This window comes from Galeopterus variegatus, unplaced genomic scaffold (genome assembly GCF_000696425.1).
Source record: "Galeopterus variegatus unplaced genomic scaffold, G_variegatus-3.0.2 Scaffold2824, whole genome shotgun sequence".
Lineage (NCBI taxonomy): Eukaryota > Metazoa > Chordata > Mammalia > Dermoptera > Cynocephalidae > Galeopterus > Galeopterus variegatus.
In genome coordinates this window covers 232293-240528 of record NW_007728935.1, presented here as the reverse complement: position 1 = coordinate 240528, position 8236 = coordinate 232293, and the positions used below count along the sequence as shown (strand labels likewise).

At 38.1% G+C, this 8236-nt stretch overlaps 1 pseudogene; it reads right to left on the bottom strand.

Annotated features, from left to right (window-relative positions):
* Positions 1 to 1203: 1203 nt before the first annotated feature.
* On the bottom strand, positions 1204 to 1832 carry LOC103599011 (annotated as a pseudogene).
* Between the last annotated feature and the right edge of the window lie 6404 nt (positions 1833 to 8236).

Genomic DNA, 8236 nt, shown 5'->3' with positions numbered 1-8236 from the left:
TTAGCCATGTATTAATCGAGTGTTGGGATTATGGTTGACTTTTGTCTCTTTTGTTATTGTTTTCCACAGTGAACATGAATGACTTTTATAATGAAAGTTTGTCAAAGATATTAATTTCATAGCAGAGGGGTGGGGTAGATTAAAAAAATAATTATTCTTTCTTCCCCTCTGTTTCTGGGTGTATTTCTGAAACATATTTCTGACTTGGGGTATATTTGTTCTTCATGTTGACTGTAATTTTCCCTTGGCACTAGTTTATAAAAACTAGAAGGTTGAAACAGCAATGTTATTCTGGGATCTGAAGATATGAATACATGAAAGATGTTTAAATAACAACATTGTAACCATTATTCAGTTCCCTAGGTCTGGGACCACGGCCACTAGTAACAGGATTCAGGAGCCAGAAGCACAGTCCCACAGCGAGGAACTCCTCAGACTCGTCTCATTTACCCTTTCACTAGAAAACCCTCCTTCACCTCTCCTTTCTCCAAATTCTTTTTTTTTTTTGGTTAGTTTAAGGGTCTTTTTACCTGGATGAAAAGAATCTGAACCAACCTTTGTGCATACCTGTTTAGCACGTAAATCAAATAAAACTAGTAAAACAGCTGCTGCCTACTGCCTCTCTCAGTAGAGGAAGGGGAGGGATGGTGAATGTAACTGGAGAGAACTAGAAGGGGCTAGCACGTAAATCAAATAAAACTAGTAAAACAGCTGCTGCCTGCTGCCTCTCTCAGTAGAGGAAGGGGAGGGATGGTGAATGTAACTGGAGAGAACTAGAAGGGGAAGAGTATTTTATTTACATTTCTGTTCTTGATATTTACTGTTTCTTTAACTATTTAGAATATGATGCCTATAGCTATTTGTGTCAGTCCTTAGTCATTCTTCCTAAAAGCTGAGAGATGTAGCTGATTAATAACTTTTCCTCCGTTTGTTTGCAAGTTGCAAACTGTCACTATTTGGGGGTGTAATTAATAGATTCTAAGCTATCTCTCAGGACTGGAAAACCTAGTTAAAGGAATGGCTGTATGGCATAGGGTTTCTGATTTTTGGTTCCAAAGGGTTACACTTTGTTATTTTTTTGTTCGTTTTTTTAAAAGCATATCAGTTATTTAAATTTGGTTCTCAGTAAGAAACTTAGAATTTCTTACTGAGAACCAAATTTAAATAACTGATAACCAATTTGGTGAGGATAAATTACATTCATCACGGTAAACACAGATTGCAGGTAGCCCCAGAGATAAGGAATAGCTTTGATTTTTGGTAAAATTTGCAAGCCCACAGCTTTCTGATTGACCTTATGCTGCTCTGTAACCTCGTATTTAACGTTCTCTTTGTTGAAGATCTGACCTTCCTGGTGTCTGGCTTTCGCAGTTTGTTCTTAAAGTATGAATCAGTCAGATGTTTTGAGATTTTTACATTGCTGATATCAATTTTTGTGGAGGTGGTGATGACAAAATTCTGGTGTATTCTACACAGAGGAACTCAATTCAGGACAAGAGGTCCAGTCACAAGTAGCAAGCCACTGTTCAGCTGTTTCAGGAAAACTAGCCTTTTGCCTCTGTGATGCCCAGTGAAGATGATTAGAATGGTCCCAAGAGTGCTGATAGCTTGCAGTCTTCTCATGTGCTGATTGAAGGGTTTTTGCCATTGCTCAACAGCTTTCAAGGAACATCTTTGGTAGGATAATACGTAGGCATTTTGCGAAGTTTAACCACCTGGTACCACCATTCTTGTCACCACCAACCGGTTTTGTGACAGTAGCAAGAATCTTCTCCTTGTTTTTTTTCCAGTCCTGAGTATTTCCTCTTGTAAATAGTCTTTCTGGAATGCATGGCAGATTGGGAATATCTGTCAATTCCTCTGAGGACAGGATTTCAGCTGCAGGGGGGCTTCCCCTTCTTGGGCTTTTTAGCCTTGAGGTTAGCCTTTTTAACCTTGCCACCAGCATCAGCCTTTTTGGCTTGTCCTTAGTATCCAGCTTAACTTTCTCACTAACCATCTCGCAAGATGGGAAAGAGCAAGGGTTGCACTTTGAATGCCAATACATTGGGTATTGGCATTAAAAAGTAGTTCCAGGGTTTCTAATTAAATGTGCATTGGAGGCACTATGCAAAGACTAATATAGCTGGTCAGGGACTTACAAGCATTTACAGTCACAACTGGCCAGACAATGACAGCTAAAGTCTAAAACACATGGCACAGAAACTAGGTAAGTACTTGAAATCATTAATAAAAAGATAGTAACGTGTTTATTTAAATTTTAAATATTGATTAGGGGCTAGTGGGGGTAAACATAGGATAATACATTATCATGGGAAGGGAAAGAGTGAGTGCAGCAGTTACTCATCTAGTCCAGATATGGTGAAGAAGTCATCTCTGATCTGAGGTGACTGAAAATCAATCACTATCAGATACACCATCTTCAGATCCTATTGTGCCATCCAAGGCTAAATAAGCATTCTCAGCCAGATGGTCCAGAGCTTCCTTAAGCTAGGAAAGAGGAAAAGTTAAATAAGACGTGCCATTATAGTGAATCTCTCACAGGGCAATAGGGTCGATAATGAACTTACATATAAATATCCAATAACATTTTTTCCATGGCCTATTCCTCATTTCTTACTGATCATTTATGCAAAAATAAGTAACATATTTATCTATTCTTATCCCCCTTTCTTTCACAAAAGGGTAGCATAATATGAACCTTGCTTTTTTCCCCTATGAATACAAAAGAATCTTCCTCTTCCTTCTGTTTTTTGGCAGCTGGCCAATAAGGAGATCCAAACCCTTGAATTTCTTTATACACCTGTATAATATGCCATTGTCTGGATGTACCTCAGTTTACATAACCAAGACCCTGTTGATGGTCACTTGAGTTGTTTCAAATCATTTTAAGCTGGGTCAAGGATTTGGATCTCTGTACCAGCTAGTGGCCAAAAAAAAAAAAAAAAGCTGGAATTTTAGAAACTTTAAGTCTCTTTTATTAGCAATCTCCCTTTGAGGCCAAGCTACAGAAGTTAGTATATAGAAACCAAATGAATATAGATGAAAAACTACAAATCAAAATTTAGTTCTAATCTGGGTTGTGGGAGGATGTCTTCATAACTCCATAGTTATGTTAGCTTCATACGGTCTCCCTCTACTTTGTTTTTCTTTACTACCATCTATTTCTCTGGTGACATTTGGTTTATTTTTGTCCTTTAATTTTTCTTTTTTCATTTCTTCCTGATCCTATTTAATACACCAGCCTCCCTAACTGCTCGTTAGAGCTTTGTTAGAAAATTGTTAGACATGCAGATGACCTTTGCGTTTCACAGTAGACAACGAATAGTAGTTCTCAGTCTGGGTAAGCAGTTCTCAGTCTGCTATCTTGCTGGAAGCTCTATGAAAGCCTTTTTTTCTTTTAACCTTTCTTTCTTTTTTTTCCTTTTTGTCTTTTTTCGTGTCCAGCAACGGATCGCAGCCCTCGGTGTCGCGCCCGCACCTCGCTCAGCCAGTGAGCGGGAACCGGTCTGCTGCTATCTTGCTGGAAGCTCTATGAAAGCCTTTTTTCTTTTAACCTTTCTTTCTTTTTTTTTCCTTTTGTCATTTTTCGTGTCCAGCAACGGATCGCAGCCCTCGGTGTCACGCCCGCACCTCGCTCAGCCAGTGAGCGGGAACCGGTCTGTATGTGGGATCCGAACCCTCGGCGGGAGCGCCGCCACGCTCCCAAGTGGCGCACTGTAGCAGTGTGCCACCGGGCCGGCCCCTTTAACCTTTATTTCTGCATATTTGTGGAGTACAGTGTGCTGTCTCAATATATGCATAAATTATATATTAATTCACTTAGGGTAGATAGCATAGCTTTGTACCTGTTAATCTACTACTTCCCCTCCCTGCTATGTCCTGTCCCCACAACCCCAGGCCTCTGGTAACCATTATTCTACTCTCTACTTCTATAAGAACCGTCTTTTTTTTAGATTCCATATAAGAGTGAGATCATGCAGTATTTGTCTTTCTGTGCCTGGTTTACTTTACTTAACACAACAGTCTCTAGCTCCATCCACGCTGCTGCAAATGACAGGATTTCATGGTTTTTTATAGCTGAATAATATTCCATATACATATACACCACATTTTTTTGTCCATTCATCTGCTGATGGACATTTAGGTTGATTCCATTGCTTGGCTATTGTGCATAGTGCTGCAATGAACATGGGACTGCAGATGTCTCTTCAGTATATTGATTTCATTTCCTTTGGGTATATACCCAGTAGTGGATTGCTGGGTCAAAAGGTATTTCAATTTTTAGTTCTCTGAAGAACCTCCATTCTGTTTTCTATAATGGATGTACTAATTTACATTCCCATCAACAGCGTATAAGAGTTCCCTTTTCTCCACATCCTCACCGGCATTTGCTGTTTCCTGTCTTTTTATCATAGCCATTCTAAGCGGAGTGAGATGATATCTCATTGTGGTTTTAATTTGCATTTCCCTAATGATTAGTGATGTTGAGCATGTTTTCATAAACCTGTTGGCCATCTGTATGTATTCTTTTGAGAAACATATACTCAGGTCTTTTGCCTATTTATAAATCATATTATCTGTGTTTTTCTGCTGTTGAGTTGTTTGAGTTCCTTATGTGTTCTGGATATTAGCCCCTTGTCTGACGTGTAGTTTGCAAACACAATCTCCCATTCTGTAGGTTGTCTCTTCAGTTTGTTAATTGTGTTCTGCTGTGCAGAAGCTTTTTAGTTTGAGTAATACCATTTGTCTATGTTTGCTTTTGCTACCTGTGCCTTTGAAGTCTTGTTCAAAAAAGCTTTGCCGGGCCGGCCCGTGGCTCACTCGGTAGAGTGCGGTGCTGATAACACCAAGGCCACGGGTTCGGATCCCATATAGGGATGGCCGGTTCGCTCACTGGGTGAGCGTGGTGCTGACAACACCAAGTCAAGGGTTAAGATCCCCTTACCGGTCATCTTTAAAAAAAAAAAAAAAAAGACAAAAAAGCTTTGCCCAGTCCAATTTCATAAAGTATATCCACTATGTTTTCTCCTAGTAGTTTCATAGTTTTGGGTCTTAAATTTAAGTCTTTATCCCATTTCGAGTTGATTTTTGTGTATGGTGAGAGATAGGGGTCTAGTTTCAATCTTCTGCAACTGGATATCCAATCTTCCCAGCACCATTTATTAAAGAGGTTATCTTTTCTCCAATGTGTACTGTTGGCCCTTCTGTCGAAAATCAGTTGGCTGTAAATGTGTGAATTTATTTATGGATTCTCTATTCTGTTCCTTTGGTCTCTGTGTTTATGCTAGTACCATGCTGTTTTGGTTACTATAGCTTTATAGTATATTTTGAGTAAAGAATACACCAAAAAACTGCTAGAACTAATAAATGAATTCAGTAAGGTAGTAGGATACAATATCAAATACAAAAACCAGTAGCATTTCTATATGCCAATAACAAACTATCTGAAAAAGAAATCAGGGAAGTAATCTCATTTATAATAGCTACCCCCTAAAATAAAAGATCTAAGAGTAAATTTAAACAAAGAGGTGAAAGATCTCTACAATAAAAACTATAAAACATTGATGAAAGAAATTGAAGGAGATATAAGTGGAAAGACATCCCATGTTCATGGGTTGGAAGAATTAATATTATCAAAATGTCCATACTAACCAAAGCAATCTACAGACTCAATGCAATTCCTATCAAAATACCAATGACATTCTTCATAGAAACAGAAAAACAATCCTAAAATTTCTATGAAACCACAAAAAACCCTGAATAGCCAAAGCAATCTTGCACAAAAAGAATGAAGCTGGAGGTATCATACTACTTCACTACATCATTCTTTTCAAAAACTGGATAATATTCCATTGCATGAGCATAGTACAATTCATTTAATCATTCCTGTTACTCTATTATCCCTAATTTTTCACTATTATAAATAATGCTGCAGTAAAAATTCTTGTGCCAGTGCCTTTATGGATGTGTGAATATTTCTCTAGGGTAAATACTAAAAGATGGAATTGAAGAGTCAAGAAGCATGAGCATTTTTAATTTTTTTTTTTAGGTAATCTGTTTTTGTTTTTGTTTTGGTTGCTGGTTGGTGCAGGAATCTGAACCCTAGACCCTGGTGTTATGACACCATGATCTAACCAATTGAACTAACTGGCCAGGCAGCATTTTTAATTTTAATAGCTACTGTCAACACGTCTTCCAAAAAAGGACATAGAAATTTATTTATTAGGCCGGACTGTGGCTCACTCGGTAGAGTGCGGTGCTGATAACACCAAGGCCACGGGTTCAGATCCTATATAGGGATGGCCAGTTTGCTCACTGGCTGAGCGTGGTGCTGACAACACCAAGCCAAGGGTTGAGATCCCCTTACCGGTCATCTTTTAAAAAAAAAAAAAAAAAAAAAGGAAATTTATTTATTATTTATTTTTGTGGCTGGCCAGTGCAGGGATCTGAACCCTTGATCATGGAAGAAACTTATTCTTCTATTAACTGTGTATAAGTGTACTCATTCCTAATACCCTTGTCAACACCAAATATTATTAACCTTTTTAATTTTCCTCATATCCTGGGCAGAAATGGTCTCTCACTTTAATTTGTATTTCTCTGATTAGTAGAGAAGGTGGGCATATTCATATTTTTAATGACCATTTGTAACTTCTCATTTATGTAATTCTTGTTTGTATCTTTTTCCCACATTTCTATTGGACTATATGTCTATATCTTATTAATTTATAGAAATATATATAGCCTGTACATTAATTTGTATCACATTTATTACAAACATTTCCTCCCAGTCTATAGCTTAGTTCTCAACAATTTTTATGGCATCCTTTCTGTACACACGTTTTTTACTTGGATGTTTATATTCTTGTATAAGAACAGCTTTCCTATTCCCAAGACTCCAAATATCCAAGTAAAAAACATTTATACTGCATTGATCTTACATGGTGTATTTATATTTATTCAGAACTATGTTCACCACTGAATTTCTTTGTCTGCTTTGCCCTTTCTCCAATTTAGTAACAGTATAACAAATTCTGTCCCTATCTTCCAAGTTGGAACAGAACAACAATAAAAGTGGGTAAAGAAATTATACCTTACACATTATTTGCTCTTCACAAAAAACATACAAGGTGTGTGTCATCCCACCCATTTTACACACAAAAAACCTGAGGTCAAAGAGATTAAGCAATTTGCCAAAGGCCACTCAACCTAGCAAAGCCTAAAATTAAGATTTTTTTTAACCTGATCTACAGATTCCAAAGCCCCATTTTCCTTCACCAAACCAAAACTGCCTTCATTCTGCCTTAGTGTAATATTATACCCAAAGACACGATTATCACAATCTCTATGTTATTATCTAAGAAATTAATCTAAAAACATTAACAGCAGGTCCAGGACTAACTCCTGCAAAGTATTCTCTCACTGGGTTGACCATAAGCTTTTGTTAATCATTGGAACCCAATCCTCTGGCCTAGCTTTTCCAAAGGGTGTTCCAGGAAGATATTTTATTAAAAAAATTAAAAGTCCACACTCAAATCAGTTTGAGAAACATCATATTAAAGGCACAATAAGGGCCGGCCCGGCGGCGCACTGCTACAGTGCGCCGCTTGGGAGCATGGCGGCGCTCCCGCCGAGGGTTCGGATCCGGTGGCACACTGCTACAGTGCGCCGCTTGGGAGCGCGACGGTGCTCCCGCCGAGGGTTCGGATCCCACATACAGACCGGTTCCCGCTCACTGGCTGAGCGAGGTGCAGGCGCAACACCGAGGGTTGCGATCCCGTTGCTGGTCCCGGTCCGGTACGGGCGCGACACTGAGGGTTGCGATCCATTGGCGGACACAAAAAAAGACAAAAAGGAAAAAAAAAAACCAAAACAAACAAAAAAAAACCATTCATCATACTATTATTTCTATTAATGAAAAAAAGGAAAATAATCTTAAAAATTCAGCAAAGGGGAACACACCATGGAGTCATTTAAAAATCACATTTAAAAAATATTTAATAACATGACAAGAGTGTCAAAGTATAACATTAAGTGAAAAAAGTCATTTAAAATACTGTATATAGTAAGTATCTCTAAGATACACTGTTGAGTATAAGCAGCAACTTACAAATGACATATATATAGAGAGAGTGGTACCATGTATATTTTAAAACATACGCCCCAAATACTTTATACTTACAAACACACACGTTTCTTTAAGGATGTAAATACATGGAAAAGGTCTAAAAGA